At 39.8% G+C, this 13,528-nt stretch overlaps 1 long non-coding RNA gene across 1 annotated transcript; it reads left to right on the top strand.

The window, feature by feature from the left end:
- Window positions 1–1,556: 1,556 nt before the first annotated feature.
- On the top strand, window positions 1,557–11,761 carry LOC121706740. Its single transcript, XR_006031132.1, has 3 exons — window positions 1,557–1,637; window positions 1,825–1,829; window positions 11,751–11,761. It is a non-coding gene; the product is annotated as an uncharacterized LOC121706740 (long non-coding RNA).
- The last annotated feature ends 1,767 nt before the right edge of the window (window positions 11,762–13,528 follow it).

Raw genomic sequence — 13,528 nt, 5'->3', positions numbered from 1 at the left:
TCCATTAATTGTGCACTGGACGCTGGGGAAGGATGGTGTCTGAGGGCTCACGGGGGAACGGGCGGATTCTCATTTTTCAGGCCATGCGGCAGCACACTGTGTGCCCTACTTCATCAAACCATCAGACATCCTCTCGGTAAAAGCATCTGCCAATGAAATTCTTCTCACTCAGTCTACCTTTTTTTGTCAGCTCAAACTTTTCCCCCCTTGGCTACTGTGTACTAGCTGCCTAGATTGTGGCGGTAATGACAGAGGGACTTCAAATGTAAACACTGGACAGGGAAACCAACAAGTATTGTGTGTGTGTGTGTGTGTGTGTGTGTGTGTGTGTGCGTGTGTGTGTGTGTGTGTGAGTGTGTGTGTGTGTGTGTGTGAGGGTGGTTATTAGTTGAGCATCAAAAGTTCCACATATCATCAGTGACTGAAGAACAGCCCATATGAAACCCGACAGAGTGCTGCTGCTGATACTTTGGTTTTGTCAGAATGATCTAAGCAGTTGCCTCTGTGCTGGGGGATGCACTGTGTGCATCTGTGTCTGTGTGGAGGTGTCATTAGGCATTTTAATATGGTAGGAAAATGGTTATCGAGGGAGACCAAGACACACACACATTTATCCGAATTTCCTTGCCAGTGCTATAGACTTTTGACACACTTCTGTGGCATCATCATTAGGAGGCTGCAGTTCCCCCCAGAGAAGCATTTCCTGAATGCAAAGATATTGATCTCACCCTCTTGACAGACAGAGACCATTTATCACACTCTAAAATAATTTGCCCTCAACTAAAGCATCCATCTGTAATTTCTGTAGGCTTAGGTTAGCTTAATACGCTCAAATGCCTCATCCATTTCACCAGCCAGACATGATTCCAATTATGGGAAATCCTCTGCAAAGCCAGGTAGGCTTTCCAATCTGAACCCCCCCCCCCCCCCCCCTGAAACGATCAGGATACTTAGCACCTTGTAGGCTACTGATATTAGGGTGCAGAGAGATGGTGGAGGGGATGTGGGGGAAGGGGGTACAGTAGGTGTGAGGCTTTGCTGGAGATAAAACCCTCTGGCAATCAGCAAGTTTACTAAATCCAATTTAGACCTATTTAAATATGTATTTATAAAGGGTAAATTAAATGTGTCAGAGGTACTGTATTAACAAATGAGTGATTCAAATCTCTTGCCATGTACAGTATGTAAGCACTACAGTACATACAGAGGAGGTCACAAGGTTATCCTTAACAGGACACTTCATAATGTACTGTAGAACATGACACATGTGAATGGATATGTAAATCCAGACGGTCAGACACAAATCATCTCACTGTCTATTCCAGAGATAATCCTCCCAGAATGCCTCCCTGTATGAAGTGTAATTACACATCTATTAGGTGTCATGGCCACCTGGCTCACAGTAGCAATGACATAGGGGAGACCACACCGTTTGTTAAGTTAAACCCAAAGTAATTTATTAAAACATTAACTTATATCATGAAAACATAATTTACATAAATAAATGTCAGTAAATGAGAAGCAGGAGAAAGCTAATCAAAAAGTGTAATGCAGATCAGTAAAGTGTAGACTATGTGTAATGCAAAAAGGCAAAAAGGATGAGGCTGCCGCCAGCATGGAGGCCAGAGCTAAGCCCAGTCCCCAGTCAAACAGAGCTGTGCATGGCAGAGCATGGCAGAGAGCATGGCAGAGACTGAACTACTGGCAGGAGACGGTTTTTAAACAGTCCCGCTAATCAACTGCTGTCTAGACTTGATGGCCTGAACAGACAGCTCCCCCTTCAGACTGGGGGGAGAGAGACCGCCAAACATATTATCTCAAAAGGTGGAGTGAGCACACCCAGCACGGCAAAGCCGGGCGTGACAATATATATATATATATATATATATATATATATATAATGGATCATAGTCTTACAATTACCATTCTGTCACTATATGTCACATATTCAGACAGTCTATAAACTCTGTTTTGAACCATATACCAGTGACCTTAGATCAAGACCAACAAGTTGCCCAATTGCCATGCAAAGCCGCAGCTGCTGTCACTGATACGAGAAAAATGACCATAACTGACAAAATGCGTATTACTGCTGTCTCACTGAATGTTCCTTGGTCTAAGAATCCATCTTTGTAAAATATTATAATAACAACCTTTGTATTGTGTGAAACATTTAGAATGAGAAATGGCCAAGGAGACGTTGCTTATTCATCTGCATCTGTATTTCTCTACACTTTCTGATATCAATATTTTCATGGCCTATACTGTACTTACAGGCTTTTTTCCCTCACTGGCCGACTTTCCCAAAACACTCATTACAGTGTTAATGTCAATGAAGAGGAGATCAAATGAGGCTCTGTAAAAATGTAATAATAATAATAATAATAATAAGCAGAAATAAATCATAAAAAAATCTAATTGAGTTATCATGTTATTGTATTCTTTGAAAATGTTTTTGTGATTGGCAATTACACACAGTGACATTGTAATTATGTATGAAAAACTGGATGAGAGCAAAAACAAAAAAAACATTCCTTTCCGTGTAATGCTCCCCCTGCATGTCCACTGAACTGTTGATGCATTTGGTAAAGGCATTTGAACCAGATGTTTCAAAGGAGTTGATCAGTGAAGACTGACAGAAAGGCAGATTCAGAGTTTATCATTCATTACCATATTAAAGGTGTCAATTAGGCCTACTGCAAACAGTTGTTGCCAACATGCAGATCATGTCAAGGACACAGGATACAGAATACTGTAATTTTCTCTCTGATTTTATTCTAAACATTTTACCAAATGGCACAACCATCGATGATATAACTGTGTCAGGCAGCAGAACAGTGCTGGCAAACTGCCATGAGTCATTATTAATCTTTCTAGCATATTAGGATCTCCTGTTACTCTCAATTTCCGCTTGAGATAGACCTTTCATAACCATTCAACAGCACAAGTTGCTGATTGCCAATATCTACCCTATAATTTACACAAATGTAAAGGAGTAATTTGAATTCTATCCTCTTATTTAGGGTGAGTAACAGACAGGACTCAAAAGCAATCACGATATAGTGGCTGATAAATAGCTTTTCTGTGCAACACTTAGCAATCATGGAGAAATGGAGAACAGACAAGGGTGGCTTCAAAACAGTATAGCACAAATTGAGGCAGTCTGCCTTATTAAGTACATATATACCTTACGAGTAAAGCACCTAGCTCACTGTGATGTTAGTATTAAATAGTGGTGGATTTTTTTTCTGTATTTAAAAAAAAAGATCAGACTTGGCCGTTAACATCACAATCAGTGATAGGCAATTAAACAGAAATAGAGATAGACACATAGAGAGAGTCACCTTGCCCCTCACTTAACTGTCTGTGAGAGTTACACCGCCATCTCCAAAAATTTCATAGCGGTGATTGATGGGTGGTAGTTGAGGGCACCAGAACTGCAGGCCGCACCTCAGTTATAAAATGGCGCCGCCTCAGCAAAACCTAATTGCACCCCGCGCTATGCCTCATCAAAGCATTAGGTTATTGGCTGGATTAAGGTTATTAGAAGAAAAAGAGCAAAGGATGAAGCTATCATACAATTTTTCAAACATGCTTACCGAGCTCTGTGTTAAATGTTTATTTCGTAAAGGCGTAAGAAAGAACCTTCAAGGGCCAGTGCCAAGATCAAGATCATTTGTCCAGCGTGATTTAAAACAGTGTCTAATCCACCGTGAGTCATCGGACTCACAGTGGAGCAACGTTGTCCAAACTCACACATGTACTTTGTGCAAGTTGCTGGAGGAAAAAGTTTAAACACACACACACACACACACAGTTCTCTCACATAGTATCCCTCTCCTCTGGGACTACTGCTTCCCAGATTTTTTCAATGTACAGCTGTTTAGGTTAACCTTTACAGATCAGTTGACCTGTAATCCAACTCTTCATATCCTGTCAATTATCTACTCAAGGGTTATAAACAATGATGAAATGAAGCAGATCCAACTGTGAAGACACTGGCACACTTCACACTGTAGGTCATGCTGAGTGAACATGTTCACGGCTATTCACACATACAGTACACATCATGTTTTTAACCTCAAGTATTGGGCTTACCCATAGCTATGGAAGGACATTCTTAATGCTATTGATGGGAATATTAATCACATTTTCGAAGGTTAATCCAGGCCAATTATCAGAGCACTCATTAATTGATTTATCATTTGCAGTTGGAGGTTAAAAATGTAGTCATGTAAGTGTACTCTGACATTGTCCCTTCATTCAGAATCAAGTGGAGCCTACACTGATGGCTAATTAAGCAGTAGTGAGATTGATGACTCCACTGGCAGGCCGATCCAGGGCCAAAATTGCCATGTCGACATGATAAAATGAATGAGATGTAAGGAAACGGGCAGGCAAAGTCATTACCTAAGACTCCTCAGCCTGTCTTTATCAAAAACACTTCTCTCTCTTATCAGCAAATACTTTGCAGCTTTTTAAATGTCAATCTAAAATGCAGAGTGTAACAGAACAAATGACAGACATAAGTATGGATATCTCTTCTAGTGTTTTTTTAATTTAGGAAAGTAATTGCATTTGGATATGAAAAATGTGGCCTTTTTTCCACCAACAAATAAGCAATATATATTGTTCATTAACTAAACATACAGTGAGAATGATACTCTTTTGTCTTACAAGCATTACAATTGTATGTCTTGCTGTCTTTAAGTATTTCAACCTTTCATGGAATATACAATGCTGGGAATTATTCTACCTCCTGTGTACCTTTCTACAATAGGCTCATTCAACATCACTGAGTGAATGTGTGCACAGAATGATAAAGACACGTATTAACAGCATGCTTATGTATATTCTGCAGGGAGCCAGTCATGGCACCTCTTCCACTCTAAAAAAATATAATCTGTAATTTAACATTTCCCTTGTATTACCCTGGTGTGCATATACCTTTGGCAATTACCACAGATAGTGCAAACCACTTAGGCAAAATGATGGATCACGATCTACCTTTTTTTCTGGGCAATTTTCCTGTGTAGCATGTGTAATTAAGTGGGGAAATATAATGTACCAAATTAATTATGATTAATGGAGCTAATTCGTGTAGACAGGTTAACGCTGATGTTTTAATGCTCTCATATTTCACCTTTTACAAAAGCTCTCTGAAAGTTACTGGCCCTAGTGCTAGTGTGCATCCGTGTCCCTGGGATCCTTTTGTGCCAACATTAATGGGAGATGGGAAATACATGAGGTACTGTAATTCACTAATAACAATGCCTCAGATTGCAACATGTCAGTCTCAGATCACACAAACATTGTGATTTGTTGAAAAAGGTTAAGATAAGGAAAAATACTTTAGTACAGATGTATGAACTGCAAAGTAGGCCCTTATCCCCATGGCAAAATGGGAGAGATTGCCATTATAATTCTCAGTGCAGATTGCATTTTCCTATATGTGAGCTGCATCTTTAAAAAAAACCTAGAATCACATTCAGAGAGAGAGAAGTCCACTTTGACCTTTGGGAAATATTGCTATTAAAAATTGTGCCATTTGAGGAAAACTCAATTAAGTCACGCAAAGTGGCAAGAGGTTGGCTTGCAAAGGAAGGTCAGTTCCCAGAAGCCCAGTGTGGCATACACATTTAATAATGGCTTGGATTATCAAAGCCTCAATTTAATGAGTTGAATCATTTACTTTAGCCAGTGGATATGCCTATAGCTCCTCTCAACGAGTCTGTATAAACTACCATACAATTGCTCTTACACAACTAACAAATCACAAAACAAACAATAAAACAACAAGATAAGACAATATCATTTATGTTTCATGACATTAAGCATGCTTAAAGTTGTGAAATATCTGATAATCATATTTATGAGCAATGCAAGAAATACCAGAGAAATATTTTTCCAATTTTTCAATTTGCTTCAACTTTATATAGTTGATGTACAGTATTACATTGTTTCAAGGTACATTCCTGTTCAACATGCACTTAGTTCTTTAAGCGCTTCTTATGCGTTATGGTTTGTATAATATTGTTTTATTTCCATTAGGCTGTTGATTAATTTGACATTATTGTTTATTATTGATATTCTCCTTAGTGTAGTCTTACCATGCCATTGTTTTTATATTACTGATTGAATGGACATTATTGTTTATTATTGCGTTTTCCCTCATTTTCATTGTTTATTTTATGACATTGTCCAAAGCGACACACAAATACAAATAAACAACAAAGGCGTCTGCCAAATCCCATAACCATAACCCTAACCATAGAATCCAAGGAAGCAAAGAGCAAAAAGGCAACAATGGCAAAGAAAAAACATTGCTAACACTTTACGGTGAGGGTACATGAATTGTCATAAATTCATGAATGAATTAATTCATTATTTATGTATTACTTCATTCCTTAATATTTCATGAATCATCAGCAATTGACATGAGTTAATAGTCTTATCATCCATGACCTCACGAACAACACATTGACTAAAGCATTAGGTATTGTGGGTACATCATTATAAATTATGATTTACTAAGCATGACCATGATGATTTTTTTTCCTGCCAAAAATGTTGTCATCACTACTCATGGAATCAAGTCAGAGTCAGGGTTAGGGCTGCCATCCTTCATCAGTGTTAAAGAAGGACCTATTCACCATTATTACTCATGAGAAGCTATAATGCTTAGTCATACGCGTAGTTTGCGTTTCACACCCCGGTGGCTGTGAAACAGGTAAATGCATTGTTTGAAAAATTAGTGGAATACGTCTGGCATAACCAGATATTTTATTAAAAAAATCTTTCTGTTTTTTTCTTTTTAGTAAACTATGTGGTCACAAACAATGTTCTCAATGCTCGAGTTCATGCGCAGAGACACTGATGACACTTCGGTCAAAGTTTCATGTTGTGTTAGTGTTTTAAAAATAGTGATTTTGAATTTTGACGCGATCATGTATCAAAATAATAGTGCCATAGGATTCCCAATCAAAAGGCCATTTCACCCGAAATCGTCAATGCAGACAAGCTTAAAAGTGGCCTTGACTCGGGTACTTTAAAAAAACACCCTAGGATGCATTTTGGCGAGAGATACGCTTTAATAAATCACAATTCATAATGATGTACCCACCGTACCTAATGTTAATCTGATGCGTTGTTTATGCATGAAGTCACAAAATGATAAGTCCATGAACTCATGTCAATACCTGATGATTCATGAGATGTAAGGAATGAAGCACTGCATAAATCATAAATTAATTCATGCAAGAATTCATGATAACGCATGTACCCTTACTGTAAACTGTTACCCAATAACCCATTTTAAATAGAGTGATGAATTCTTGTTATCAGGTAGTGAATGAAATGTTTACACAATAACACCAACTGGTTCATAGTAGACAGAGCAAAATGGGTTGGTCGTAATGGAACCGAGTGGAAGATACCATTAACCAATGTGGGTGTGGCCAAAGAAGCAGAGGCAGTAGTTGAAGATGGACAGAAATGTATTATTCGGCTTGGATCGAACGACCAAGCAGATGAGTCCATAGAAAAATGTACAGAGGAAAAGGTTAACAATAATAATCTTCCAAAATTGCGATATTGAACCAGTATGAAAAATCTGCTTTAGCCTCTAATCAAAATGTAGCATAGTTGTAACAGAGTCATAGTACTCACAGTACACATCAAGTAGACCAGACAAGACTAACATCAGACTAGTTTGTTTTCAAAACTGTGCAACTCACCGAGTGGTTAGTGGTGTTCGTTGATTATTAAAAGCAAATATATCGGCGCAATGTATGATTTCCAGCCGTCTTATTTGCTATTGTGGAACTATTTATTCAGACACCTCACAACCGCGTATAAACTTCCGCTCAATATTTGAACCTGAAGCATAGATAGTAATATCAACGTGCAATGAGTCTTCAACAGAAATCAATGGGATTTTGCAAAATGCCAAATAAAACACGACAGAAACTGTATTTCGCTATGCTACTTGTTTTGGAACATCAACGAACACCACTAATATAACCACTTGGTGAGTTGCACAGTTTTGAAAACGAACGTTAAGGGTTGTTTTAGGACATGTTTGAGTAGCCTACAGTATGCCTGTTGGCAGCCACTTTGAGTAGTCAAAGGCGATTCAAAACGAGTCAGAAAGGTCGAGACAGGACCAATCGTCAAAATTGTGGTGTCCACCACTCTAGTTCATCCAAAACAAACCAGAAAAGGGACTCAAAGTGCTAAATACCGGAATGTTTCTTTAAAAGTACTAGCCACATAGCAATGGCCCATGTATGTGTTGTGTGTGTGTGTGTGTGTGCAAATCACAGCTGATGTGTAAAGGATGAGTGCCGACAGGTCACAAAGTATCTGATATCAAATCTGTGAATTAGATTTAAGTATCTGTGATAGATACAGCAACTCATATAGTATAATCCCAAACCTGTAATACAGAAGTGTGAACTGCTCTTTTATGAAAGTGCATGGAGATTATGTAGCTTGATTTACACAATCACAAACCCTTTAAGGTTACATGCTAAATACACAATCACAAACCCTTTAAGGTTACATGCTAAAATGGCAGCAGGCTGAAAATCTCATTTGTGGTTAATTTAAGATGGCAGGCCGACAGCGTTATAAAATAAGTCACAATTAACAGCAAGTCATCATCAAAAATGTTTGATGAACCAATTACAGTACAAGGGCCTGAAAGCACCAGAAGAAAGGTCAAATATAATTTCAAGACTATGGTCTTTAATAGTTCTCCTTAAGGCCCATTGTAATCCTGTTGAGTAACACTTTGTTGCCCTGAATAAATGGAGGTTGGTCATTGTCATTTCAGGCCAAAAAACAGAATGGATAGATGGCATGTTGTTTTTAATATATATTTTGGGGGGTTTTATGGCATTAAAGCAACACCAAAGAGTTTTTTGTACCTTAAAATAATAACGACACTTTTGCATTCGCTTCGCGGCCCTCTATCGGCTATAACCGCACTATGTAAGTTTGCCAGATCGGGTAGCGGATCTGTAGTTCCATGGAATGAGACATAAGAAACTACAAATTTGACTTGCATCTGATTTCGCAATACATCGTACTTTCATAAAATCATGCAGCATATTCTACCTTGTCTGACATTGTTATTTGCAAAGCCAGTGCTGGATAAACAAATAGCGTGCGTGCGACAGAGGAAAAGTTCTTTGGTGTTGCTTTAATGTGACAGGACAGGACAGTGACAGGAAGAGAGTGGGCGAGAGGGATGGGGTGGGATCAGGAAATGATCCGTGCCGGATATAAAAATATTTTATTTGAAGAGTTCTCATATCAGCTCAGAACTTTAAAGGAGAATTCCGGTGTGATATTAACCTAAAGTGGGTTGAAACATGATACCAAGTGTGAACGTATGTCTCATAGCCCATCTCGGCTTGTCCCCTGCACTCCAAAATTCCGTAGAAATGCATGGATTCCAGTTGCTGCTACTGGAAGAAACTGGAATCCATGCATTTCCACTGAATTATTTTTGGAATCTGATCCCTTATCATACCTGTTCATTCTTACTTGTTGCTCGACTTATCGTGACTAAATTCAAGATGGCTGCAAACGCTAAACTTCGTGAAGATACTGTCTGCATAAATCGTCTTGTAAGTAAACTACCAGTGCTTTTTCAAAGTTCTCAATGTCTCGTTTTAAATGTCAGGGCCCTCGGAAGTCTACCAATGAAGTGTGGAGATACATTGAGCCTTGTAAATGGTGTAAAACAGTGATTTATTTGCATGGCTAGCCCGATGTCGAAGCACCACCATTGAAAAAGCTGTTGGTAGCATCGGCTAACTAGCGCCAGATTTTGGAGTGCAGGGGACAAGCCAAGATGGGCTATGAGACATACGTTCACACTTGGTATCATGTTTCAACACACTTTAGGTCAATATCACACCGGAATTCTCCTTTAAGAGCATTTCCACTCAAGAGGGCAGTCATATGGACTTGAACTCATGAACTCTTGAGACCCAAGTCCATTAAAACGCTCAAAAGCCTACAGTAGAATAGACAGCACACAAAGATACTATTTTCAGAAGATGATGTGCATGATGTGATTGAGGCATGTATCAGGCCATATCAAATTAAAAATAAATAAATACACAAATAAATAAATAGAGACTTACATGTGAGGGGGTTAAGCTGCCAGATGACATCCCCATTAATTACAGGCCTTTCATTAGTGAATTATCCATTCTGAAATATATACAAATTGACAACTTCAACGCTTTGTAGAAGGTCATTCATGGATTGGAGGATTGTTGTTAAATTGATCCTGATAGGTGTTGCACTGAAGCAGCAGCAATTTCACAAGCCACCGAACCTGGACACATTTGCGCAAGTGCCATCTGTTTTCCAAGCTGCCTCCTCTGCTACCATGGTATAAGGACCATTTGGAGACCCGCATTGTGGTGAAACAAATAGTTATCAAGACACTAAAAGGGTCTCCTATTATCCCAAGATTGTGTGGTACCAGCTGGGAGGTTTTGACCTCACTCACCATATTAACTCCATAATGCTCCATACTCATTAGGTGATGTTCCTCCTCACCACACACATTTAAACGTTGTATTCATCATGAAAAGTAAACTTCCTTATCCCTTAAAAATTCTTTGTTAATGTTACTTTTAGCTGAACCTTAAAGTTATATATATATACACTTTTGAACTAAAATTTTCATACCTCTGGCAAATACTGATTTAAAGTTGATTTTCTCTTGACCAATATGTTTGTTCTGACTGAAAATTACACTGCCACATGACAAAAGGTTGTAAGGCAATGTAGTAGAAGCAGAAGAAAAAGTGTTTTTGTCTTTAACATTTTTATGAAAAATGGTGTGTCCAAAATTATTCATACTTTTTTAACAATCACTGGAAACATCTTTATTTGCATTCACAGCTCTCAAATTTGTTCATATAATACCTACAAAGCCTCTCCATGTCTCCACAATGATTCTAGACCGCACCTTTTTAGCAGCAATGAGGCAGGAATGATTATTTGCCATCACTCTGGCCTCGTGCTCACTTTTTTGATGGATTGAGGTCTGGACTTTGGCTGGGCCACTCTAAAATGTTGATATTGTTCTCTGTTAACCATTTCTTGCCTTTTTTGGCTGTATGTTTAGGAATATTGCGTGGTTTAATGGTCAAACGCCACCTATTGTGGCAGGTCTCTCGGCAGCCTGCCTGATCTTTTCCTCCAGAATCCAGAGGCTTAATTAGAGGCTTGGTAGGTAATATATGAATCATTTTGAGAGCTGTGAATGCAAATGTTTCTATTGATTATTTAAAAATAATGAATAATTTTGGACATGCCATTTTTCTTATTTTTTTGATTCCATGTTTCTCCCACATTGCCTTGCAACCTTTTGGCATGTGACAGTGTCATTTTCAGTCAGAACAAACATATTTGTCAAGAGAAAATCAACATTAAACCAATATTTGCCAGGGGTATGAATAATTTTGTTCTTAACTGTATGTGAAGACCGCTTGGCTCAAGGCAGACTCAACATAGGGGAGACCACACTTTAGCGTAATGTTTTAAATTATATTTATTAACATAAAAGTAGAGAATGTCAGTTTAGGTACAAAAGTAAAGTGTTGTGCAATGTGTGTCTAGGGGTAGATTAATAAACTAAACGTAATGTGATGGGAGACGCAGAAGGAGGCAAGATCCCCAGAAGGGCAGCGAGTCAAGGCAGCTCCCAACGAGCTCTCCAGTCAGAGCAGACCAGGGAAAATGAGTGAGAGAGCGACATCATGCCAGAGCCGGCCCTCTTATGGCCACGACAATTAACATCATGAGGAGTCACCTCTGTACTCAGCAGCCTGTAAGAGACAGACAAGATAGCAGTAGCACAATAGGGGCGGAGCCACCACACAAAGACCCACCGGGTCGTAACATCCCCTCCCCCTTAAAACAGAGGCCAACTTAAGTGGGCCTCTGCACTAGACAGTAATCAAACCCAAAAGAAAGAAACAAATAATAAACTAAACAATACTAATTACTTATTACATGGCATAACAAGTCTGTTTCACCAAATCCACCAAAGTGCCAACCTTAGTCTTATATCTAGATGTTGCACCAACCACCACCAAGTGTACTGACCCAATCTCAAATTGCCCAAAACCCCCTCCCAAAACCTCAATTTCCGGCTCCACCAGCAATCCGGGCCCTGGAAAGCAATTTAAGGAACGGAACAGAAAGAAGGAACAAGAGGAACAGAGGACATGAGACAGGACAGCACAGTTAAATATAGTCACAGGAGCGGGACAATGCATCTGCAACCACATAACCACAACCACCCACACAAGGGCCAAGGCCTCTTTTTCAATGGTGGAATAATTCACTTGATGCCTGTTAAACTTCTTAGAGAAGTAACAAACTGGACGTTCCATACCCTCCTTGTCGGCCTGCAACAAAACTGCACCAGCACCCACCTGACTGGCATCAACCTGAAGTTGAAATGGCTTATCAAGCCGAGGGGCAGCCAGAACAGGCGCTGTACTAAGCAGTAGCGTTACATTCTCAAAAGCACGCTGGCATGCCGCAGACCAAACAAATTTGGCCCCTCCCTTAAGGAGGTCCGTGAGTGGACTAACAACTGTCGAAAAGTTATTACAGAAACTTCTGTAGTAACCTACCATTCCCAGAAACCGCTGAAGTTCTTTCTTTGTAGTAGGTGGAGGAAAGTGGTCAATGGCCAGGACCTTTGCCTGCACTGGACAAACCTGACCCTGACCTACTACTTTGCCCAGGTAGACTACTGTGGCGCGAGCAAATTCACACTTAGCCAAGTTGACTGTTAATTTTGCTTCTACCAACCGCTCAAATAAAGCTCGTACACGGACCAAATGTACGTCCCAAGTATCACTGTACACCACTGCATCATCTAAATATACCGCACACCCATCAAGACCGGAGATGACCTTATTCATTAATCGTTGAAAAGTTGCGGGCACATTACGCAACCCAAAACTCATAACTCTGTAAGAATATAAACCAGACGGAGTGACAAAAGCGGACACTTCTTGAGCATGTGGTGTGAGACGGACCTGGTAGTATCCCTTTAACAAGTCAAACTTGCTAACAGTGGGCTGCGCCCACCTGGTCTACACAATCATCTACCCAGGTCAGTGGGAATGAATCTGGCTCCGTCACCCTGTTTACCTTGCGGTAGTCCGTACAGAAACGGAAGGTGTTATCCGGTTTACCCACAAGTAAACACGGTGACGCCCAACTGGAAAAGGACGGCTCAGCTAGACCATTGTCCAGCAAGTACTAGACCTCACCATCCATGATCTTGCGCTTCTCTGGCCCAACACGGTAAAAGCGCTGGCGAATAGGCTGAGCATCACCTACGTCTACGTCGTGCTCGATAACATCTGTGCAAGTGGGTGTATCTGAAAACAAAGGATGGAATGACAGAATTAATGCTTTCAGCTCTTTACTTTGCTCAGTTGAAAGGTGACCCACCACACTATCCAGATTGGCCAAA

This window comes from Alosa sapidissima, chromosome 1, assembly GCF_018492685.1.
Source record: "Alosa sapidissima isolate fAloSap1 chromosome 1, fAloSap1.pri, whole genome shotgun sequence".
Classification (NCBI taxonomy): Eukaryota; Metazoa; Chordata; class Actinopteri; order Clupeiformes; family Clupeidae; genus Alosa; species Alosa sapidissima.
The sequence above is the reverse complement of the archived record's forward strand: the minus strand, read 5'-3'. Positions and strand labels throughout refer to the sequence as shown.